The sequence below is a fragment of the Pinus tabuliformis genome, chromosome 5_1 (assembly GCF_031772625.1).
Source record: "Pinus tabuliformis cultivar Carrire ecotype Pingquan chromosome 5_1, CPIR1, whole genome shotgun sequence".
In the NCBI taxonomy this organism is placed as follows: domain Eukaryota; kingdom Viridiplantae; phylum Streptophyta; class Pinopsida; order Pinales; family Pinaceae; genus Pinus; species Pinus tabuliformis.
The window spans coordinates 311,194,794-311,220,317 of record NC_142305.1 but is presented as its reverse complement, the minus strand read 5'-3'; positions in this window follow the sequence as shown (position 1 = coordinate 311,220,317).

Genomic DNA, 25,524 nt, shown 5'->3' with positions numbered 1-25,524 from the left:
AAAACTCGCGCATTTTGCCTTTTACAGAGGGACGCACCTGTCCCTTAACATACAGAGCGTCCATGGACGCAGATTTTGTGAACATGGTCAGCGTCCCCGCAGGTAAGGCTAGAGAGAACCTGCGACCCCAGAGATAAACATAGTTTTTACAAGACTTTCTCTCTTCTTTGAGTTTGAGATGGATAACAGAGGCATGAGACTTGCCTAAGAGGGTAGCATGACTGTTGATTTGAGCCATACTAACTGTAAGTAGTCAAGGTGACATTTTTTAGTGTAACACCAGGGATGGACACTTCACCATATGGATGTGAAGACTACGTTTCTTCATGCCATACTACAAGAAGAGGTATATGTTGAACAAACCCATGGCTTTGAGGTACATGACAGGAAGACTCATGTTTATAGATTTAAGAAGGCATTTTATGGATTGAAGCAAGCCCCCAAAGGCTGGTATGCCCGTATTGATAACTACCTGGTGAAGCTTGGATTTACAAGAAGCAGTGTCAACCCGAACCTCTACTTCAAAGTGGTCCAAGGTATGCCCCTTATTTTGGTTTTATATGTCGATGATTTATTCTTTACAGACATTGAGACTCTTATGCTCTAGTGAAAGAGGGATCTGGCTCCTGAGTTCCAAATGAAAGACTTTGGATTGGTGCATTATTTTATAGGCTTAGAGGTGTGGTAAAGGCGTTTTCCTTTCTCAAAGAAAAAATTTAGTGAAACTATTGGAAAGATTTGGAATGGTGGAATGTAAATCGATGGCCACATCGATGGAAATGAACTTCAAGAAGCTATGTGGAGATGTTGTAGGAGCTTACATGGAAAATCATTATGATCAATATCGATAGTTGATTAGGGAATTGATGTTCCTTATGAACACTTATCTAGAAATATGTTTTGCAGTTAACACTTTGAGTCAATTCATGATTGAACCTCTTCAAGAAAACTAGGTTGTTGTCAAGCATGTGATGAAATATTTACATGGGACGTTTAACCTTGGTCTTAGGTATACTTCCAGAGATGTGAGACTACATGGATACACTAATCCTGACTAGGCAAGAAATTTTATTGATAGGAAAAGAACTCAGGATGTTGTTTTAGCCTTGGATCTGTCATGATATCTTGGATGGGAAGGAAGAATAATTTTGTTTCCCTTAGTATCCTTGAAGATGAGTATATTGGTTCTAGCATGGCGAGCTGTGAGGTTGTGCCACTGTATGGTTAAGGAAACTCTTTGGAGAGTTGTTTGAGTGGATACTGGATATGATGATTAGATATTGTGACAACAAGAGTGGGTTTTGTTTAGCAAAGAATCATGTGTTCCACAAAAAATCTAAGCACATTGAGATCATGTATCACTACATTCAAGATATCGTACAAACAGGAGCAATGAAACTTCATCACATTTTGAAAAATGAGTAGATAGTAGACATTCTAACCAAGGATTTTCTGAAAGGGAAGTTCTTAGTCTTGAAAGAGTAGCTTGGGCTGATGGATGTGACCCTCCTAGGTAAGAGCCTTGGGTGATTGAGGACACTAAGCTATACTCTCCCACCTTGTTTGATCTCCCAAGGAGAGGAATTAAGCTGGAGAGCTCCTGGGGTTGAGGGAACTCATGGACAATAGGTGTGTATGATGCTTACCTCATGGTAAGTGTGTATCTCCCCCTATCGAATATACCCTAGTATGCATTCTACCCACAACTTGGGCTTGTTGGGATTGCCACTCATCTACCCAATGGGTGAGGAGACTTGTGAGTGTTTGATCCTTACCACTCATGGTAAGTGTGTGTCTCCCCCAAGTGCCTTGGGTTGTGTCTGATCCTTACCCCTCATGGTAAGTGTGTGTATCCCCGAAGGTAGTGGACGTAAGTGTTCTACCACTTGACTCTTCAGGGTCAAGGTGGGAAGATTAGCGAACAATAGGATAGTTGTGATCCTTATCTCATGGTAAGTAGTATCTTGCAAATTGTCCTTGGATATATGGTGATAGTTCGAGCTACGCTATGATGATTTTTCTTCTTTAATATTTGAGAGTGTTCAACAGAGATGAGGAAAGATGAGCAGAGATGAGTAGAGATGAAATATGACTTGATTCAGTGATGAAAATGACGAGCCCTTTGAGATGATATTCATGATGCAGTGAGAAATTTCTCCTTAGCTGAGAGGTAGTATTAATTTGGAAGCTTGGGGACAAATTCACTCCTTTGTACAACTTTCCTCTTCAAGATAGACCCCCTAGCCCTTGGAAGAATTTAATTTGGTCAAGGGAAAATATATTTTTCAAGGTGAAATCCACAAGTGCACAAAATTTTAGGTTGGCCTTAAGGAAAAATTGGGCCTCCTCCACCACATATAAATACACATCATGTCACATCACTTTGGAGCATCATTATCACATCTCATCTTCTCTCCCCTCATTTGATTGATTCATACAAGTCTGAAATAAGGAGTTCTGAGCTCACACGTGTGAAGGGAAAGAGGGAAAATATGATTTTCGTGTTGACTTTATGATTGGGATAGTTTGAGTATCTATTGACCAACGTTTACTTGGTGTTTTGGCATGATTTGACTTGGAAAAATCGAGTTTTGTGATGTCAAATTGACTAGTGAAGGCGCTGAATTTTTCTGGGTAGTTTGATCTAGGTTGGCCACAAACTTTTCGCTGAATTTTGAACATAGATTCCTGAAGTTTGATTGCAGGCCTTCTCTCTTCTTTGACCAAACTTTTGAGGACTGTTTTGATTGAGGTTTGACCAACAAATAAGTCTAAATTATTTGATTGTTGACTGAGCTCTTTCGGAGGAAGCTTGATCATTGGCTTACTGATTGGCTATGGAATCTTTGACTGTTGTTGACTTTGAATAGAATTGTAGATTTCACTTGTTGTCTATATTTGAATTTTGGGCTCATCTCTTGGATATTGGTTGGTGAATCTTTGTATAGTCAAATATTTGACTTTGACTCATTTTTTATGAATTGGAACATTGTATCTCTCTATTGAACATTTGATGACAATCTAATATAGGAAGAATTTTGAAAGGGTTTTCCCCATTGTGGGGTTTTCCCTTGTCTTTGACCAAATATTGTGTCTCTTGTTATTGCTCTTGGATGTCTTCTATTTTGCATTGGATTCATTATTCTGTCTACAATTTCTTATTGTCATTGGAATATTGAATTTATTTGAAAAGTGAATGTTAGTTGATGAAGAATTGGAATGAGCGAATGTGCTAGGCATGAAACATTAGAAACTTAACATGGAATCAAAGCTGAGGTGGAGCATTAGAAAAATTTTGGGATTTAAAACAAGCCTCCTACACAATATTATAAAATAATAATGAAATAATAAAATAATATTAGATTACATAATCACAATTTAGAGGAAAAAGGAAAAAGCTACGTTTTCAAATTGTATTTTCAACTTATCTCCCTACGAAGTTACTCAAATTTCAAGCAGGAGCACATGTTGGATGAAAAATTTAATTATTCATCAAAGGAGTACCCATGTTGCATACTTTCAATGGACCCCACTACACGATAAATAAGAAATACATAAAAAAACATGATCACATTTTTCATGTTTCTCATTTTTTGTGTTGCAGGGTCCATCGAAAGTATGCAACATGGGTACTCCTTGGATGAAGAATTAAAGCCCACATCCAATGAGTTCTCCCGCTTGAAATTTGAGTAAATATATAGGGAGATAAGTTGAAAATACAATTTGAAAAATTAGTTTATTTTTTTACTCCAAAAATGGTGAATCATCCCCAATGGTTGACATCGTCATGTTGAATCCTATTGGTTCTTATAAAGTTCATTTTGGTTGCACATTTTTGTTTTGAGGCCTATTTTTTACCTCAAAATTTCTCTAATGACAAGCCCAACGAGACAAGAGACTAAAACAATCACCTTTGAACTAATCATCTTTGGAAGAAGTCCTTTTGACTTGGTCAAGATGTCTAACTCAAACTTCAAGGATTAAGAAAAGTTGAATGACTCATCAAAATTTGTCACTTGGAAGATTAGGTTGGAAGTAACCTTGGATTAAAATGATGTTTTGGAATATGTGGAAAGAAAGGTACCTAAGCCTCCGGAGAATACTTCTATTGTTGTAAAGGCCAAGTACAAGAAAGGTGATATAAAAGCAAAGAAAATTATTATATATTATTCAAAATATCATTTTTTTACTTACATTGTGATGTTGAAGATGTCCAAGGATATCTATGATAAGTTGGTTGGGATGTATGAATTAACCAATTTGAATCACATTCCTTCCTTGAAGAATCAAATCAAGGACATGAAAATTAATATGGGGGAGACTATCCAATCATATTTTATGAGGATATCCCAACTAAGGGATCAATTACAGATCCCTGGAGAATCCATATTTGATAGAGAGATGGTGCTAGTTGCTCTTCAAGGCCTTCCTCCTATTTGAGAAACCTTAATTACTACTACAAGAAAAAATGGCAATTTTATGACATTTGATGAGTTGGTTGGAAAATGCACTCAAGAAGAAACCAGGATGATAGCTAGAGGAAGGATTCAAAAGCATGAATAAGGAGAGCCCTTTTCATTTGTTGCTCAAGATAAGAAGAAGAAAGGAAGAGTAAGACCATATAATACAAGAAAGTCTTTACTTGAACCCAAGGAATCCAAGAGAAGGTATATTAAAGATAGGCCTCAAGTTGAATGCTTAAATTTCCACAAACATGGTTAGTATGCTCAAGACTTTTTGGAAAAGAGAGATGTTACAAGTTCCAACTACAACAATCGTGACTTCAACAATAACAGGTATAATGATAGAAGATGAGGTGATGATAAATGAATAAGAGATGATAAAATAAGAAGAGATCCCCCTTATGATTGTGAATAAGGCTATTGTTCTCAAAAGAGATCAAGAAACTTAACGTATGGAAATAATGCAGTTGTTACTCAATCTGAATATATTCTTATTTCTACTCTTCTAGTTCCTCTCCCCTAGATTCATGTGATTGTTGGTTGGTAGATGGCCTAGGCCTTTAGACATTTATCTAGGTATCATGAAGTCCTCTCAAATTTGGATGAGAGGGACACTAATCTGAAGATTATTCTTGGGGAAAACTCTACTTATCCTGAGAAGAGTTTTGGGTCTGTCACATTTCATTTGGATTATTGAGAAACCATTGAACTTCATGATGTTATGTATTTATCAGGATTAAAGAAGAATCTTGTATCTATATCCGCATTAGAAGATAAACAGATGAGAGTTGCATTCATAAAAGGAAAGTTCCTCACCTGACCTTTGGAATCTCACATGAAAAATGCATTAACTTGGGATCTAGAATTGAAGGATTCTATAGAGTCAACATAAGATAGGTGTGAGCAATGGTACATGATAGCAATAGTGAGCTATGGAACTGAAGGTTTTCTCATATACACTATGAAGACCTACCTAAAGTAATAAGGATGGTTTCTGGAATGCCTTAAAGTTAAAACTAAACATGATGGGTATGTATGGGATGTGATAGTGGAAAGAAGTCGAGGAGACCATTCCCTTCCAGCAAAAGTAGGACCAATGATATTCTACAACTCATTCATTCGGATCTATGTGGATCCATGCCAATAAAATCTCTGGATGACTATCTATATTACATCATATTTTTTCATGACTTCTCCTCGAAAAAATGGATATTCTACTTGAAGCACAAGGACAAATATGTTATAGGATTTTAGGGCTCTGAGACAATAAAACAGGGAAGAGGATCAAGGTATTTAGGTTTGATAATGGTGGAGAATATACTTCTGATGTTTTTGTTGACTTTTGTAAGAAGGTTGGAATCAAGAAGGAAGCCATTGTACCTTATAACCTCGAGCAAAATGGTGTGGATAAAAGAAAGATCAAGACCATCATGGAAGCTGCTTGAGCTATGTTGCATGATCAAAATTTACCAAATTTCCTTCCGGTAGAAGCTACTAATACATTGGTCTATGCTCAAAACAAGATTCCTCATCAAGCCTTGGGTGACAAGACTCCAAAATAAGTGTTCACATGAGTGAAGCTTGATGTTGGACATTTGAGAATATTTGGTTGCCCTGTATAATTTCATGTGCCAAAGGACAAGAGGAACAAGTTGGAAGCCACTGGAAAGAAACAATATGTTTGTTCGGTATTGTGATAATTATAATTCCTTTAGAATATATGTGCCTAGACAAAGGAATATCGAGTTTAGCAGGGACATGACTTTTGATGAAGATGTCGCCCTTGGAAAAGCAAGGGACATTCCACCACCTCCTATTGTTGAAAAGAAGGATGACGACATGGACCTACTAGAAGGTCCTTCTGTTCTTGAACCTGAGAAATATGAAAGACATGTTGCTGCTAGAGTAGCCTTTAGGGAAAGTAAGCTACCATGTTGATACCAGGGATATGTTGTGGCTATGGGCTCCATCATAGAGGTTGAACCACACACCTTTGAAGAAGTAGTGAAAGAGTAGGTTTATAAAGATGCTATGGCTGAAGAATATGAATCTATTATGAAGAATGATGTGTGGGAATTTGTTCAAAGATCTAGAGGGTAGTCTGTTGTGACTCCTAAATGGTTGTACAAGATCAAACATGTAGTTGATGGGAGCATTGAGAATTACAAGGCAAGGTTTATGTCTATAGGTTTTTCCCATAAAACAAATAATATTATGATGACATCTTCACACCTGTTTCCCACTATACCACCATTAGATCTATTGTTTCCCTTACTACTAACCAAGGATGGAAAGTTCACTAGATGGATGTGATGACTACGTTTCTTCATATCATACTACAAGAAGAAGTATATGTTGAACAACCACAAGGATTCGAAGTAAATGACAGGAAGATATACGTTTTTAGATTGAAGAAGGCACTTTGTGGACCGAGGCAAGCCCCTAGAGCTTGGTATGACCATATTTATAACTGCATGGTGAAGCTTGGATTTGAAAGAAGCACTCCCAACCCAAACCTCTACTTCAAAGTGGTCCAAAGTATGCCCCTTATTTTGGTTTTATATGTTGATGATTTATTCTTGGTAGGTAGTGAGCCTATGATTCTCGAGTGCAAGAGGGAGCTAGCTTCTGAGTTCAAAATTAAAGACCTTGGTTTGATGCATTATTTTTTGGGCTTAGAGGTGTGGAAAAGGCCTAGTGATATTTTATTTTCTCAAGGACCTGACTTGGAGAATCCTTCTAAGTATCGACAGTTGATTGGGGCATTGATGTTCCTTGTGAACACCCATTTGGAAATATGTTTTGTAGTTAACACTTTGTGTGTCAATCCATGATTGAGACACTTCATGCACATTGGGTTGCTACCAAGCACGCACTGAAATTTTTTTAATCTTGGTCTGAGATATACTTACAGAGATGTGAGGCTGCATGGATAAATTGATGTTGCACTAAGGATGTTTTTTTAGCCTTGGATCTGCCATGATATCTTGGATGCGAAGAAATCAAAAGTTTGTTTCCCTTAGTACTATCAAGGATGAGTATATTCTTTCTAGCATGGTGAGTAGTGAGGTTACATGTATGGTTGAGGAAGCTCTTTGGATAGTTGTTTGACCAAGTGTTGGATACGACAATTATATATTGTGACATAAAGAGTGGGATGTATTTAGCAGAGAATCTTTTGTTCTACGACAAGTCTAAGAACATTGACATCACGTATCACTACATTTGAGATATGGTACAGAGGGAGCAGTGAGGCTCCATCACATTTTGAAAAATGAGTAGATAACAAACATTCTTACCAAGGCTTTGCTGAAAGGGAAGATCTAAGTCTTCAAGGAGTAGCTTGGACTGATGGATGTGACCCTCCCAATTAAGGGTGTTAGATAATTGAGCACCTTGAGCTATGCCCTTCCCCCTGTCTGAGCTCCCTGGGAGAGGAACTGAGCCGAAGAGCTCCTGCAGTAGAGGGAACTTGTGGACAATTAGTGTGTTTGATCCTTACCTCACAATAAGTGTGTATCTCCCCTATTGTCATTCTAGGGTTGGGTCTAATCCTTACCATAAGTGTGTATATCCCCCTACTGAGTATACCCCAACATGCATCCTACCCACAAGGTAGGATTATTCGGATTTATACCCATCTGGCCAATCGGTGAGGGGACTTGTGCATGTTTGCTCCTTACCACTCATGGTAAGTGTGTATCTTCCCCAAGTGCCTTGGGTTGTGTCTGATCCTTAGCTCTCATGGTAAGTGTGTATCTTCCCCAAGGTAGTGGATGTAGGTGTTCTAACACTTGACACTTGAGGTCAAGGTGGAAATATTAGCGCAAAATAGGATAATTGTGATCCTTACCTCACAATAAGTAGTATCCTGCTTATTTTCCTTGGATATAGGGTGATAGTTCAAGCTACCCTATGATGATACTTCTTCTTTAATATTCGAGAGTGTTCAACAGATATGAGATGAGTAGAGCTGAGTAAAGATGAAATATGACTTGATTCAATGATGATAATGATGATCCCTCTAAGATGATATTCATGATGCAATCAAAAAATTCTCCCTAGCTGAGAGGTAGTGTTAATTTGACAACTCAAGGATAAATTCCCTCCATTGGACAACCTTCCTCTTCAAGAAAGACTCCCCTTATCCCTTGTAAGAATTTAATTTGGTTAAGGAAAAATACATTTTTCAAGGTGAAACCCACATGTGAAAAAAACTTTAGGTTGGCCTAAAGGAAAAATTGTGTCTCCTCCACCACATATCAATACATATCATGTCACATCACTTTGGAGTAATATCATCACATCTCATCTTTGCTCTCCTCATTTGATTGGTTCATACATGTCTAAAATAAGGAGTTCTAAGCTCACACATGCGAATGGAAAGAGGGAAAATATTATTTCCGTGTTGACTTTATGGTCAGGACAGTTTTACTAGCTGTCGACCAACATTGACTTGATGTTTTGACATATTTTGAGATGGTTTGACTTGGAAAAATCCGATTTTTGAAGGCCAAATTGATTAGTGAAGGAGCTGAATTGTCTGAGCTGTTTAACTTAGGTTGACCAAAGAATTTTCACTGAAGTTTGACCGCAGACCTTCTCTCTCCTTTGACCAAACTTTTGAGGATTATTTTGACTACGGTTTGACCAAAAAAGAAGGCTAAATTGTTTAACTATTTATTAAGCTCTTTTGGATGAAGTTTGATCATTGACTTGTGTATTGGTTAGGGAATCTTTGACTATTGTTGACTTTGACTAGAATTGTAGATTTGACTTGTTGACCAGATTTGATTTTTGGGCACATCTCTTGGATATTGGTTGTTGAATCTTTGGATAGTGAAATATTTGAGTTTGACACATTGTTGATGAATTGGCACATTGTATCTCTTTGTTGAACATTTGATGACAATCTAATATAGGAAGAATTTTGAAAGGGTTTTCCCCGTTGTGGGTATTTCCCATGTCTTTGACCAAATATTGTGTCTCTTGTTATTGCTCTTGGATGTATTCTATTGTTCATTGGATTTAATGTTATATATATAATTGGTTATTGATGAGCATCGTTATTGCAACATGAATTCTACAACTCCCAAGGCTACCGACTTTAACTATCAACCCACGGTTCGTACAAATTTAAGAGGTATTGGCACTGTATGTGCGGCATACAATGTGTCTTTTCTTTGTTGTCATGATGTAATGGATTGCATGTACTGAAGCCAAATCCCAAACTAATTGCAGAAAATGAAATGTTCGAAATGGAACCTTAACCTATTGCAAGAAAGAAAGTACAAGGAAAGAGACTGAAATCAAATGCTAAAACACACCATTTTCTAACTAACTGCTAAGAGGATTTGCTTCAAAATAATGCTAAGTTAACATGTATGCAATCCTATTGTCCTAAGCATGCAGATTCAAACCATCAAACCTTCTACTGTTGTGCATGTAAATGAATAAAATAAATCTGTTTTTCTTTTTCTCTTTCTTCATGTGAGAGTTTGAAAGCTAATCTCTTTTGGTGATGTGGCAGGTGGATTGGATATGATGGTGGATGGTTGTAAAGCTTGGAAGACCCTCAGGTGACCTTGTGTGGCTTCTTGGAGGTTTTCCCTCAATTCGGCCTCAAAATAGGCCACAACAAGAAAACCTACAAGACGTACTAAAAACCTACAGGATCCCCTGAAAACCTATAGGATACAACCGAGAGAAAAAGGATGGATGTTGAAGGGAATGGAAAGATTAGGGAAGGTGGTTGGTTGATGGAATGAGGCAAGGCAGTGCCTAGGGCCACTTCAAAACTCAAAACCAAAGTTGGGAGATGGATGGATTTGCTCAAAAAGCTTGGAGAAGTTTCCTTGTGAAATGATGAAATTGGTGAGGGTTTAATGACCAAGAAAATCAAATCCAAATTGGATGGGAAAATTTTTTTTATTAACTAGGATATCTTATGTCCCTATTCCAAGTGGAATCACTCAAAAATACCTCTGTTAACCCATGTAAAAAAAATAAAAAACATTACTAGTCGAAAATCTAGAAATTCGAGAACTAGTGAGCTAGTAAATCTAAAAAATGCCTAACCAAATCAAGTGCAAATGCAATGGGGTAATTTTTGTTATGAACTATAATGTTTTTTTGATATAATGCAAGTGGAACCAACTTGATTGAAGCTTGTTAGCATGCTCTAAAAAATATCAGAAATTTACTTTTCTTTGTTGAAAAGGAGGTCCAACAATCTAGATTTGGGAATAAGAAGACTAATCCAAGAAGCTCAATGATTAGTATGAAATTTCAAAGATTTTCGAAGGATGAAATAATGCTTGTGATCCTAAAAAATAACTTTCATTAACTATTTAACTCAATACTACAACAAGAAATCATTAATGCTAAATGTAGAAGTATAAAGAAATAAAAACTAGAGATGCATGTGAATAAGAATTGAAAAGAAGGAAAGAAAATGATACAAAAGGGCTCTAATGCTCCTAGGATGGCCAAGCCCAAGGAAACTCAGAGGCCTATGGAGGAGAAGAAGATCTAGAAGCTGAACATGACACCAATCTTCATTATTTTCATCAATAAAACTACATCCCTAAAAGAAAATACAATGGAGCTGCAAAAATACGAGTTCGCTCCACAATAACACTCATGAAAAATCCTCCATAGAGGAAAATTTGACTTGGTACTTATCCAAAATGAATAGGAATCATTCCCTATGAATGGAGGAAGATTTCCCCACCAAAATCCCTTGATTAGTGGATCTGGTCCCTTGATTAGTGGAACACATTCCTAGATTTTCTCAATCATTGGAGTTCCACAATCTATGCCATAATTCCATAATATCTTGTTGATTTATTATTTATTATTGATCCTCCTGTAGTAGGGAACAAGTCCCTAAATTATCTCCTCCTCCAAATCTTCATAATCTGCCCAATATTCTCATAATATTCCACAAAAATAAATAATATTAGGCACAAATATCCAATTATTCATAAACCTTCCTAATGAATATATTAAAGTTAAAAATAAATTATCTAATGAAAAAATAGAGGTTTAATGTGCTGAAGGATGGTCATAGGCCTTAAATTATTGTTTAATTTAGAGTTATGAGCCTTAATTTATGTCTAATTTAGAGCCATGATACCCCCTGCTGAAAGTGTTGCTCATCTTCTTAGCAACTTAGTGACCTCATTATGCCTCATCCATGGCCCTTGTGGCCTCTCTCTTGTGCATTAAGAATATTGGCTGCAAGTTCTACAAGGGCAAGCCCAAAAACATATTTGTGCAAAGAAAAATCACTGTTTCTTGAGACGATTAGCTTGCATTCTTTTGTTAGGCCCCTATAATACTAGTGATTCCCCCATTACTATTGTCATTATATCCTTTATTCTTATTATTGTGCCCCTAGTGTCCCCATATTGTTATTAGTATGCCCCATAGAAACCCACTATTGTTATTTTTGTGCCCTTATGTTATTATTGTTATGTTAGTTTGATTATATTGTGACGTTAGACTTTAACCTTCTGTGATTTTTTTTGGTATAGTATGATCCGAATTATCCACAGTATTATATTCATCATGTCAATGTTTCAAACCCCAAAGGGGGTCCATCATCAGGACCAAAATATGGTAGCTTATGAATGATCGTTTTTTTAGAGAAGAATCCTCCTACCAACATATATATAAACTTGTAGGTCAGTAGTTCTTCTTTCAATCTTTATCCTTGAGATTTCGAGAAGACAAATCTCATTCCATGTATCCCCTCCATACAGGGAAGTAATGTTAGACTTTAAGCTTCTGTGGTTGTTTTTTGGTGTAGTATGATCCAGATTATCCATAGTATTATATTCATCATGTTGACTTTTCGAACCGCAAAGGGGGTCCATCATCAGGACCAAAAAATGGTATATTATGAATTATTGTTTTTTGAGAGAAGAATCCTCCGACTAGCGTATATATAAACTTGCAGGTCAACAGTTCTTCATTCAATCTTTATCCTTGAGATTTCGAGAAGACAGATCTCATTCCATGTATCCCCTCCGTATAGGGAAGTAATGTTAGACTTTAAGCTTATGTGGTTGTTTTTTGGTGTAGTATGATCCGGATTATCCACAGTATTATATTCATCATGTCGACGTTTCGAAACCCAAAGGGGGTCCATCATCAGGACCAAAAAATGGTAGATTATGAATGATCATTCTTTGAGAGAAGAATCCTCCGACCAGCGTATATATAAACTTGTAGGTTGGTATTTCTTCTTTCAATATTTATCCTTGAGATTTTGAGAAGACAGATCTCATTCCATGTATCTCCTCCGTACAGGGAAGTAATGTTAGACTTTAAGATTCTGTGGTTGTTTTTTGGTGTAGTATGATCTGGATTATCCACAGTATTATATTCATCATGTCGATGTTTCGAACCCAAAAGGGGTCCATCATCAGGACCAAAAAATGGTAGATTATGAATGATCATTTTTTGAAAGAAGAATCTTCCTACTAGTGTATATATAAACTTGCAAGTCAGCAAATCTTCTTTCAATCTTTATTCTTGAGATTTAGTCATTTGTATCATCTAAGAATTGTCCATTTGTGTAATGTAAAGGAGGTTTCCCCCTAGAAGAGGCTTATTTCTAAGGCATTGATCTCTCTTTTCTATATTTTTGTGAGCTAGTTTCATAACATTTGGTATCAGAGCTTTGGATTCTAGGGTTTCGCTCACCAAACAGGTCATCGTAGAATTTTCGGTATAACTTTTTTTTCTACGATATTTCAGAAGCTAAAAAAAACACCCATTTGAGAAGAAATCATTTTGAATGTCGAGTCTAAATTTCAGAGCTTGCCTCGCTATATTTGCGGAGATATGATCTGAGGAAGTTAGGGTTTTTGCAGACTCCCGAATTACATTCCAAACAGGTGACTTGGGGAAAATCGACATAACTTTTGTTTCGAGCATCAGATTACAATTTCGTTAGAAGTTTCAAAAAGAGGACGGTCTGTAATTTTTGTTGTATTAGTTTTAGATACTAAGGTCGAAACAATGATACGTGGCACGTCATACAAGTTTGCTCTACTAAACTAGTCTATAATCAGGTCACCGTGGGATATTTGGCATAACTCTTCCTGGGAGAATCCAATCTTGATCAGAATTATGGGGTTAGAAAGAGGACTCAAAGGGATACCGTAGGATGAGATTTCAGATATTCGAGATCTACAGTTGCAGAGATACAACAAATTAAATATCGAGCTCTTACAAAGTGAAAAAAAGGTGTGTAGTTTTTTATAACTTTGCATAAGATTGGTTTGAAAAATTATTTTGAAGGAATTCAAAGAGAATAGTGAAGAATTCTTAGCATTAATTAATGCCCCAAAGAAATAAAATGAAAACACCTAGTAAGAAACCTGAAAGCTCTATCATGACTCGTGAAGAAGAGGAAGAAATGCAACATGATATATCAAAATTACAAGACCAAGTACAACAAATTTCACTCTCACTAAAGGTAAATGAAACCAAGATGAATGACGTGGAAGCTAATATGAATGGCATGCAAGTTAAGATGAATGGCGTGGAAGCTAAGATGGATGGCATGGAAGCTAAGATGAATGGCATGGATGCTAAGATGGAAGCTAAGATGAATGGCATGGACGATAAGATGGAAGAATTGAAGATAAATTTGAATAAGTTGCTACAAGAAATGGTCACTAATGGTGAAAGGGTAGTAAAGGAAACTCATGATCAGAACAAAAGAAATGTTAATCATGATTTCATAGACTCTAATGTTGGATTGAATACCCACCATGTTCTAAAAATCGATATGAGGAAGTTTCATGGCAAGGATCCCGGAACATGGATACTACAGATGGAGCAATTTTTTGATCTCGATAATGTGCAAAACACACAAAAGGTAACTATTGCAAATTTATATTTGGAACCAAATTAGTATGTATGGTATTGATGGCTTTTCTCTCGTAAACAAATTGTCACTTGGAAATTTTTACGGAAGAAATGATAACACATTATGAGGATACAAAAAGCAACACTTTTTTTAGCCAATTGATAAATCTCAAACAAAAGGGTTTAATGATGGAGCACATTAAGGAATTCCAAAAATTGAACATAAGAGTAAAAGATATTCTAGAGGAGCATAGGATTGATGTTTTCATAAGGAATTTAAAGGATAATATCCAACATGAGGTTCGCCTTTGGGAACCTGATTCATTGGAGAAGGCATTTAGGTTAGCAAGAAAAATGGAAAGCAAAATTATGGCAACCAGGAAGCCTACCACTCACAACTATAAAGATGGAAGTGTTGTTGCCCCTAGTCTTCCACAACTTACAAGGTTGACACCACAATTGGAAGAAAAAAGAGCAAAAGGGCTTTGTTACAGTTGTGATAGCAAATGCACTAAAGGTCATAAGTGTGCTGAGAAGAAATTATTCTACATAGATTTTGAAGAGGAGGAAGAAAAGGAACAAGAAATGTCAAAAGAAGAGGATATACTCTAGGAAAAACCCTAGATAAAGAAGAAATGAATCTGACCATATCTTGTAATGCATTGGCTGGAATCACCACTCCTCAAACTATCAAGATAGAAGGACATATCAAGAAGAAAAAGGTAATAGTGTTGATTGATTCGGGAAGTACCCATAATTTTATTCATTGGAAGATAGCAAAGGAATTTAATTTCTTCCTATATCCAGCACCAGAGTGTCAAGTGATGGTTGCAAGTGGAGGAACCATAAATTGCTCTAGAAAGTGCCATAATATCAAGCTATCCATGGGAGAATATGTATTGAATAGCCCAATGCTTTCCATTCCAATGGGTGGTGCTGATGTTGTACTAGGAATCCAATGGCTACAATCCTTGGGTACAATAGATTTTAATTTTCAAGAAATTTTCATGAAATTTTGTGCAGAAGGAAAGGAAGTTGAATTAAGGGGTATTGTAGGGAAACCAGGAAAGATAATCAGCTCTAACGGTATGAAAAAGCTTCTAAAGAAGGAACAATGAGGTGTAATTGCACAATTATGTTCGCTAGAGGTTCCCACATCAAAATCATCTATTTATCCAGATCTCCAAAATGTCTTGGGCAATCATTCCAAGGTATTTGAGACTCCCAAAATTTTCCCACCTATTCGTGATCATGATCATGCTATTCATTTGATTCCAGGAAGTGTTCCTCCAAACATCAAGCCGTACAGATATCCCTATGCCCAAAAGAGTGAAATTGAACGTATGGTTGCATAAATGCTAAAGGCTGGTATAATTCAACCTAGTCAAAGTTCTTTCTCTGCTCCAGTAGTATTGGTGCACAAGAAGAATGGATCATGGCGCATGTGTTCGGATTATAGGGAGCTCAACAAGCTCACTATTAAAGATAAATTTCCCATTCCTGTCATTGATGAATTATTGGATGAATTGCATGGATCAATTTACTTCACCAAATTAGATATTCATTCAGGATATCATCAAATTAGAATGAATATTAAAGACATTCCGAAAACAACATTTAGAACTCATGAGAGTCATTATGAATTTTTGGTCATGCCTTTTGGCCTTACAAATGCACCTTCTACATTTCAAGGTTTGATGAATTCCATTTTCAAACCCTTCCTTAGAAAATGTGTTAGTATTTTTTGATGATATACTAATCTACAACAAGTCTTGGAAGGATCATGTTGAACATGTTGACAGGGTGCTCAAACTATTGGAGGAGAAACAATTATATGCAAAAAGCTCCAAATGTTTCTTTGGAGTACAAGAGGTGGAATATCTGGGTCATATTGTATCTCATGAAGGTGTTAAGGTAGACCCTAGCAAAATTAAAGCTACTAAGGAATGGAAAATCCCCACATCCATAAAGCATCTGTGAGGATTTCTCAGGTTGACAGGGTATTATCACAAGTTTGTTAAGAATTATGGGAGAATAGCAGCACGTGTAACAACATTATTGAAGAAAGATGCATTTTCATGGACTCCTGAAGCAACAAAGGCCTTCAAACATCTTAAAGAGGAAATGTGCCAAGCATCAATCTTAGCTACGCCGGACTTCACAAAAACCTTTATTATGGAATGTGATGCTTCAGGAAATGGAATTGGTGCTATTTTTATGCAAGATGAAAGACCAATTGCTTTTGAAAGTCATCCAATAAAGGGAAAGTATTTACAAAAAGCTATTTATGAGAAGGAAATGTTGGTAGTACTACATGCACTTAAGAAATGGCGACCCTACCTAATGGAAAGACACTTCAAGGTAAAAACGGATCATGATAGTCTTAAATACTTTCTAGAACAAAGATTATCCTCTGAAGAGCAACAAAAATGGGTCACAAAGATGTTGGGTTATGACTTTGAAATCATCCACAAAAAAGGGAAGCAAAATGTTGTAGCAGATGCACTCTCAAGAAAGGATGAGGATGTGGAAGCATTGTTGTGCGCCATTTCTATTATCCAACGAGATTTGATAAATGAAGCAAGGGAGGAATGGAAGAATGGCGAAGAAGTGTGGGAACTCATTCGAAAGTTACAACAAGATCCCAGTACATTTGATACATTTAGCTGGAAAAATGATTCATTATGGTAAAAAGATCAACCTATATAAGAATTCCCAACTCAAACAAAAGATTCTTATGGAATTGCACACTTCTCCCTTAGGAGGGCACTCAGGATTTTTTAAAATTTACACAGTGTTAAGAAGAAATTTTTTTGGGATGGCCTTAAATTGGATATTCAAAAGTTTGTGGCAGAATGTTTTGTTTTCCAACAAAATAAAGTTGAAACAATTAAGACCCCAGGTCTATTACAACCTTATCCATTCCAAGCCAACATTGGGAGGAGGTTTTAATGGATTTTATCACAGGTTTACCCAAGTCGGAAGGAAAGAGTGTCATCATGGTGGTAGTTGATAGACTTTCCAAGTATGCACACTTTTGTGCATTATCACATCCATTTAAAGCCAGTACAGTTTCTACTGCATTTACAGAAACAATTCAAAAGCTACATGGAAACCCAAATATTATTGTAAGCGATAGAGATCCCATTTTCACTGGAAATTTTTGGACAAAGTTATTTTCTTGTCTCGGTACTCAGTTAGCTCATAGCTCATCTTATCATCCTCAATCTGATGGGAAAATTGAGATAGTAAACAAATGTTTGGAAGGATATCTTCGTTGCTTTGTATTTGATAAACAAACACAATGGGTCAAATGGTTGCCTCTAGATGAATGGTGGTATAACACTTCCTTCCATACTACAGTAAAAATGACCCCATTTATGGCACTTTATGGATATCATCCACCATCCACCACATCATATTTAAGAGAAAATTCCAAGGTTCAAGCAGTGGAACATCACATCAAGCATCAACAACAAGTTCTCCAACTCTTAAAGGATAACCTCACATTGGCGCATAATAGAATGAAACAACAGGCAGATCAATATTACAACGAAAGAAGTTTTGATGTAGGTGACTAGGTATTCCTACGGCTACAGCCATATAAACAAATGTCCCTCAAGCAAGCTAAGAAGGATAATAAATTATCACCAAAGTATTATGGCCCGTACAAGGTGTTGCAAAATATTGGTACTATGGCATACAAATTGGAGCTTCCTGTAGCTTCTCGAGTGCACCCAGTTTTCCATGTTTCATGTTTAAAGAAGGTTATAGGTGAAAAGCTCCTGGTTCAAACAATATTGCCAGAACTTGATGACGAAGGAAAAAATATGTTGGAACTGAAAGCAGTCACAGAAAAAAGAACTTGACAGCTAGAAAATCGATCAATTTTGGAGTATCTCATCAAGTGGAAGAACTTGTCCGCTGAAGATTCCACATGGGAGGATGAGAATTTTATACAAAACTATCTAGAACTACTCAAGCATTGAGGACAACACTTTTTGGAAGGAGAGGGGCATGTTAGGCCCCTATAATACTAGTAATTCCCCCATTACTATTGTCATTGTATCCTTTATTCTTATTATTGTGCCCCTAGTGTCCCCATATTGTTATTAGTATGCACCATAGAAACCCACTATTGTTATTTTTGTGCCCTTATGTTATTATTGTTATGTTGGCTTGATTTTGTGACCCCTTCGACTCCTATATATAGAAGGGAGTTTTAGTCATTTGTATCATCTAAGAATTGTTCATTTGTGTAATGTAAAGGAGGTTGCCCCCTCGAAGAGGCTTATTTATAAGGCGTTGATCTATCTTTTCTATCTTTTTGTGATCCAGTTTCATAACATATTCGCCTTATTCAAGATGGGTTCTTTCAGTTTGGAAGGTCTTCCACACCCTTATCAACCTTCTGCTACCTCGTTTTGTCATTTTGACACCTCTAACACCGCCAAAATGCATTTAGATGAGAACTAGGACATCCTGTACTAATTCCTGTCAAAACTACAGGAAACCCATTTTGATCATAAATCATAGTCTGAGGTTAGGGTAGACCCTTACTTGACTTCCATGCATTTCTCTCAATTTTATAACATCTTTTAGGCCTTGGACAAAATCTAGAAAGATATTAGAGTCCTCTTGGAAACCATTTTTTATCACTGCAGTTTGAGTTTTGTTTTCATGGTGAATGCCTCATTTCCTTTTGTTGCCTTCTTCTTCTCTCTTGTGGCCTAGGTGATTGCCTAATGGCCTTGGAGTTTTCTATTTTGATTAGGTCTCTCTTAGGCACTGCCATCTTGGGGTTTTAGAACAAATTTTTTCCCTTTCTTCCTTCTTGTTGCACCATTCTGCCTTCCTGTAGTATTCATTCCTTCTTCCTTTAGAGTCTTTTAACTATATGGGAGTGATGAGAAATTATGAAGATGGATTGGATGATGATGCTAGGGCTCAAGGGGAGTAGTGTAGGTTTGTGAAAATGGAGAGGATGCTCTGTTTTTTTTTCATGAATGAAATGGAATGGACGAATGATGAATAGATAGTGAATATGAAGTGGATGGAGGGCTTGGAGTGCTGTGGTGACTTGGCCTTTGAAAAAATTTCTTCTTTTAACTGCTGTCCTCATTCCTTGAAATCATCAACCTTCATAATTTGAATTTTCAACATTGCATGAGTGAAGGAGTGAGCTGCAATTAACTAGTTGAAGGTGGCTAAGACTACTGACCCATCCTTAGTTTATAAAACCTCATATCTCATGCATTGACGAAAAATTTCCAACTATAATATGCTCAAGAGAAGAGGTCAATAATATTGCATACCTATACCTACCTGATGGTTGTTGGAGAGACATGCATGCTGCTACTGAGTTGATGTTGATGTGCAGGTGCTGGATGGTGATGTTAATGATCCTGATGCTACTACTAAGTTCTCATGGAGCTTCTTTGACCTCTGGATCTCCATGATGAAGCTGAATGCAAATCTCTGGCTACTTCATCATCATATCCCCTCAATTTTTCAAAGAAACCCATCCAATTATGCCTTGTGAATATCTCTAGTACAAGAGGGTGCTGATGAATCCTCACTATGTTGATGGGTTCCCCCTATCATTTTTCTCTGATGGATGGAGGTTTGTATATGTCTAGTACCAAATTTAAAAATTATGTGTATACAATTCCCTTATGCTGCAATCACTTTCGACAAACTAGAAGGGTTTTTTATGTTCTTTTCACTTGGAAAAATGTAGGGAAATGTAGAGTCTACCTCCTTAACACTGCTTGATGAATCCAACCTCTATTTTTCCCTTTTAAAACTACTCACTGCCAATCCTGTAGGTGTTGTTCTGTATCCTATAAGATCTCGGGGAATCTTGTAGGTTTTTAGGACAGTGACATGTTTTGTCCATATCTCCCAAACTGTAGAATGGATTGATCTAAAACTTTCTAAGCATGTTTCCATCATCATTATGCACCTCCCCATAAACAAAATTTGGTCAATGGATGCACGGATTTTGTGAAACACTAAAAATGGTTGAAGGTGATGGAGGCTGATTTTTTAGAAACCGTGCACTAGAATTTGATGAAAATGCTTGGGTATGTTACCATCATCCATATGCATCTCCCCATGTAACAACTTTTTAAATGGATGCACGAATATCGAGAAAATGCAAAAATGGTTGTAGGTGATGGAGGTTGGCTTCTCGAATACTGTGCACTGGAATTTTCTGAAATTGCTTGAAAATGTCACCATCATCCATATGCATCTCCTCCTGAAATAGCTTGGAAAATGGATCCATGGTTTTCAAGTTATGGCAAAAACAAATTTCTGCTCTATGTATTTTTGTATCTTGTAGTAAAATAGAGCATCGTGTAGTTTTTTAGGACAACAAGCAAACTGAATGGTAGAAGGTTTAGAATGATGGGTGGATGGTGAAAATAAATAATGGTGATGGATTGGCATGGCCTTGGCCTTGTTGGAGCATTTGAGCAAGGAGGAGAAAGTCAAAATTTGACTTCTTTTGACTAGGCTTGACCAATTTTCCTTTTGGTACCAACTTGTTCTTGTTGCTTGCATATGTTGGAGAGAACCTACATTCATGAAAGAGACACATGGAGAAATGATCTTTTTTCTTCTTTTTCTTTTTTCTTTTTTTTCTTCTTCTAGGCCTACTAGCCACCTCAAGGAGGTTTTCAACTAGTAAGTCTGCCTAGACGCCTCAAAGGAGGTTTTCACCTAAAATCTTTTCTTTTTTTTTTCTCTTTTTTCTTTTTTCCAACCCATTGACCATCTCATGGAGGTTTTCAATCAATGAGCTAATCTGAGGCACCTCCAAGGAGGTTTTCACCTAAGATTTTCATTTTTTTCTCTTATTTTCATTAAATTTTTTTATTTTTTTTTACCCTACCCTACTTGAAGAACAAAATCACTTTCAAGTACAAGTATAAGAATACTTCCAATGGAGCCATGTGCTCATCAAGATGACACACAAAATGATGTGTAGGCTTCAAATAGATTCTTTGACATGTACCTGAATTTGAGTGATCAAATGCATTGACTTTGATGATATCAAACACGATTGAAGAAGAGAGTATTGTTGCAACTTAGTGACTGTCTGGAACCATATTTCAATATAGTTGTGATTCCCCTAGTCCACTTGTTGATTTGGATAATCTTGGATGTGTTCTTCTTCCATGGCCTTCAAATCTTCCTTTTTTTGCAAATTGTTCTCTTGAATACATGGAGGATTTGATGGTAACCATGAGGGACTCTCTTGATCTCTGATTTTGATGTCAGCTCTTCATCAAGTGCAGCCCATGATTCTTTTATCTTCTCTTTCGAATCTTCTCATTTTGGATGTAGTCCTTCAATGATATCAAGAGAATTTCTTTTTTTCAATACTCTTCCTGAGCTATGGTGAATACCATTGAGCTCAAGAGGAGATGTTTGGAAGTGATATACCTCAACATTGTAAGTGGGATGAGCTACTTCAATGTGTGGGTTTGGAAATGGTGGTATTAGTTGAGTGGGAGTGGATATTTGACATGGATGTGGTTGTGGTGGAGATGAATGGTAGAGATAGCATGGAGTTGGGTATGGAGGATATTGAGGAAAATACTGAGGATAGTGTGGATGGCTCCCATAAGTTCCTTGCCAACCTTGTTGCCAAGATAGGTTTTGGGGTTGAGATGGCCAATATTGCCAAGGAAAGGGTGTGTTCCAATTACTTTGAGGTGGATGTGAATAAGATTGAAATTATGAATTAGCCTCTTACATGATATCAGATTTAATAGGCTCCCATGGTCCTCTTGGAGCTACATAACATTGTTGCATTGACAATTGACTTGCTCCATTGTCCTCTTGGTGAAATTCCTTCAATCTTGGTAATGAGGAGAAACATTTAACATCATGTGATTCTGCATGGACAACACAAACATCTTCTTTTTTCTCATTTTGTATTCTTAACATTTCTACTTGTTTGGTTAGATTGCTAAGAATTTATATCTTAAAATCATCAAACAAATTTCCAAGTTTAGCTTGACTTACTGATCTTGATGCTGATCTACCTACTCTTGCCCTTCCTCTTGGTACGTGTTTGCATGTTTCACAAATTTCTTGAAATGATAATTGGTATACATCACCTCTAATCATGAGATCAAGGAGATCAGTCCACTCATCCCTAATTGTTCTAAGTAAAAGGGCTTTTAGTGTGTCGGATCCTAAATGATGTAGTTTTTCCCTCTTAACATTGTACATGAACCTCTCTATTAGATCCTCAAGGCTCTTATCTTCTCGTTTATTCATTCCAAAGATTTCTTCCTTAAGATCATGATCTTTATGTTTTTCTAGAAATATCTTTTGCATATCATTCCATGATCTTATTGAATTCGTTCCTAAAATCATGAATCATTTAAGAGCTCTATCCTTCAATATTGCCAGAAACAATCTCAGCTTTTGAGTTTTTAATAAGTAACCATAAGATCTACAAACAATCTCAAATTCAAAGAGAAAAGTTTATGGATCCTCTGACCTTAGACCATGAAATTTTTTAAGAAAAGATTGAGGGATGTTCTTCATGTGCACACTACCATCAGTATCTTGAATGGGAAATCTGATAGGATGTTCCTCATTGTAATTATCTCCATCCATTTCTTCTACATGATTTACCATCTTCTTCTTCTACCTGCAAAAGTGAATGGTGATGTGGCTCTTACTACACCACGTGATCAAATGGGGGGTGGGCTGGTGTTGGAGATATTTTGTTTTTGTTTTTATGATTGAATGAAAACTATAATGCAATGTAGTTTTCTACTTTTGAAATTAAGTATGCCTAATGAAAATATTTTTTTTTTTTCAAAAAGTAAAAAGAAATGAATCAACTAAGGAAGAAAACAATGCATACTTTGACACCTCCCCACCAACGACGCCAAAAAGTGATGAGCCTCAGTATTGCAACAAGAATGTTGCAACTCCCAAGGCTACCGACTTTAATTATCAACTCAGGGTTCATACAAACTTAATAGGTATTGACACTGTATGTGCAGCATACAATGTGTCCTTCCTTTTCTGTTATGATGTAATGGAGTGCATGTACTGAAGCCAAATCCTAAACTAATTGCGGAAAATGAAATTTTTGAAATGGAACCTTAACCTATTGCAAGAAAGAAAGTACAAGGAAAGAGACTGAAATCAAATGCTAAAACACACCATTTTCTAACTAAATGCTAAGAGGCTTTGCTTTAAAAGAATTCTAAGTTAACATGTATGCAATCCTACTATCCTAAACATGCAGATTCAAACCATCAAAGCTTCTATTGCTGTGCATGTAAATGAATAAAATAAATCTGGTTTTCTTTTTCTCTTTTTTCATGTGAGAGTGTGAAATCTAATCTCTTTTGGTGATGTGGCAGGTGACTTGGAGATGATGGTGGATGGTTGGAAGGCTTGGAAGAACCTTAGGTTTCCTTATGTGGCTTCTTGGAGGTTTTCCCTCAATTCGGCATCAAAACGGGCCACTACATGAAAACCTACAGGATGTACTAAAAACCTACAAGATCCCCTGAAAACCTACAGGATACATCTGAGAGCAAAAGGATGGATTTTGAAGGTAATGGAAAGCTTAGGGAAGGTGTTTTGTGGATGGAATTAGGAAAGGGAGTGCCTAGGACAACTTCAGAGCTCGAAACCAAAGTTGGGAGATGGATGGATTTGCTAAAAATGATTGGAGAAGTTTCCTTGTGAAATGATGAAATTGGTGAGGGTTTAATGACCAATAAAATCAAATCCAAATTGGATGGGACAATTTTTTTTATTAAATAGGATGTCTTATGTCCCTATTCCAAGTGGAATCACTCAAAAAGACCTCTGTTAACCCACGCAAAAAAAAAAATGAAAAACATTACTAGTCGAAAATCTAGAAATTCGAGAACTAGTGAGCTAGTAAATCTAAAAAGTGCCTAACCAAATTAAGTGAAAATGCAATGGGGTAATTTTTCTTACAAACTAGAGTGTTTTTTTTCTCTAATGCAAATGGAACCAAATCGATTGAAGCTTATTAGCGTGTTCTAAAAAATAGCAGAAATTTATTGTTCTTTGCTAAAAAGGAGGTCCAACAATCTAGATTTGGGAATAAGAAGACTAATCCAAGTAGCTCAATGATTACTATGAACTTCCAAAGATTTTACAATGATGAAATAATGCATGTGATCCTAAAAACGAACTTCATTAACCATTTAACTCAATCCTACAACAAGAAATCGTTAATACTAAATGCAAAACTAGAAAGAAATAAAAACTAGAGATGCATGTGAATAAGAATTGAAAAGAAGGAAAGAAAATGATACAAAAGGGCTTTGAGGTTCATGGGATGGCCAAGCCCAAGGAAACTCAGAGACCTAAGGAGGAGAACAAGATTTAGAAGCTGAACATGACACCAATATTCATTATTTTCATCAATAGAACTACATCCCTGCAAGAAAATACAATGGAACTGCAAAAATACGAGTTCTCTCCACAATAACACTCATGGAAAATCCTCCCTAGAGGCAAATTAACTTGGTACTTATACAAAATGATTAGGAAACATTCCCCATGAATGGAGGAAGCTTTCCCCACCAAAATCCCTTAATTGGTGGAACACATCCCTAGATATTCTCAATCATTGAGTTCCACAATTTGTGCCATAATTCCATAATATCTTGTTGATTTATTATTTATTATTGACCCTCTTGTAGTAGGGAACAAGTCCCTAAATTATATCCTTCTCCAAATATTCATAATCTGCCCAATATTCTTATAATATTCCACAAAAATAAATAATATTAAGCACAAATATCCAATTATTCGTAAACCTTCCTAATGAATATAATAAAGTTAAAAATAAATTATCTAATGTAGAAAGAGTGGTTTAATGTGTTGAAGGATGGCCATGGGCCTTAAATTATTGTTTAATTTATAGTTATGAGCCTTAATTTATGTCTAATTTAAAGGCCAATTAGTTATTATCATTGGAAGATTGAATAAATTTGAAAAGTGATTGCTAATTGAAGAAGAATTGGAATAAGTGATTGTGATAAGCATATAACATTGAAAAATTAACATGGAATCAAAGATGAGGTGAAGGATTAGAAAACAAATTGGGCTTAAAATGGATCCTGTAAGCAATATTATAAAATAATAGTGGAAA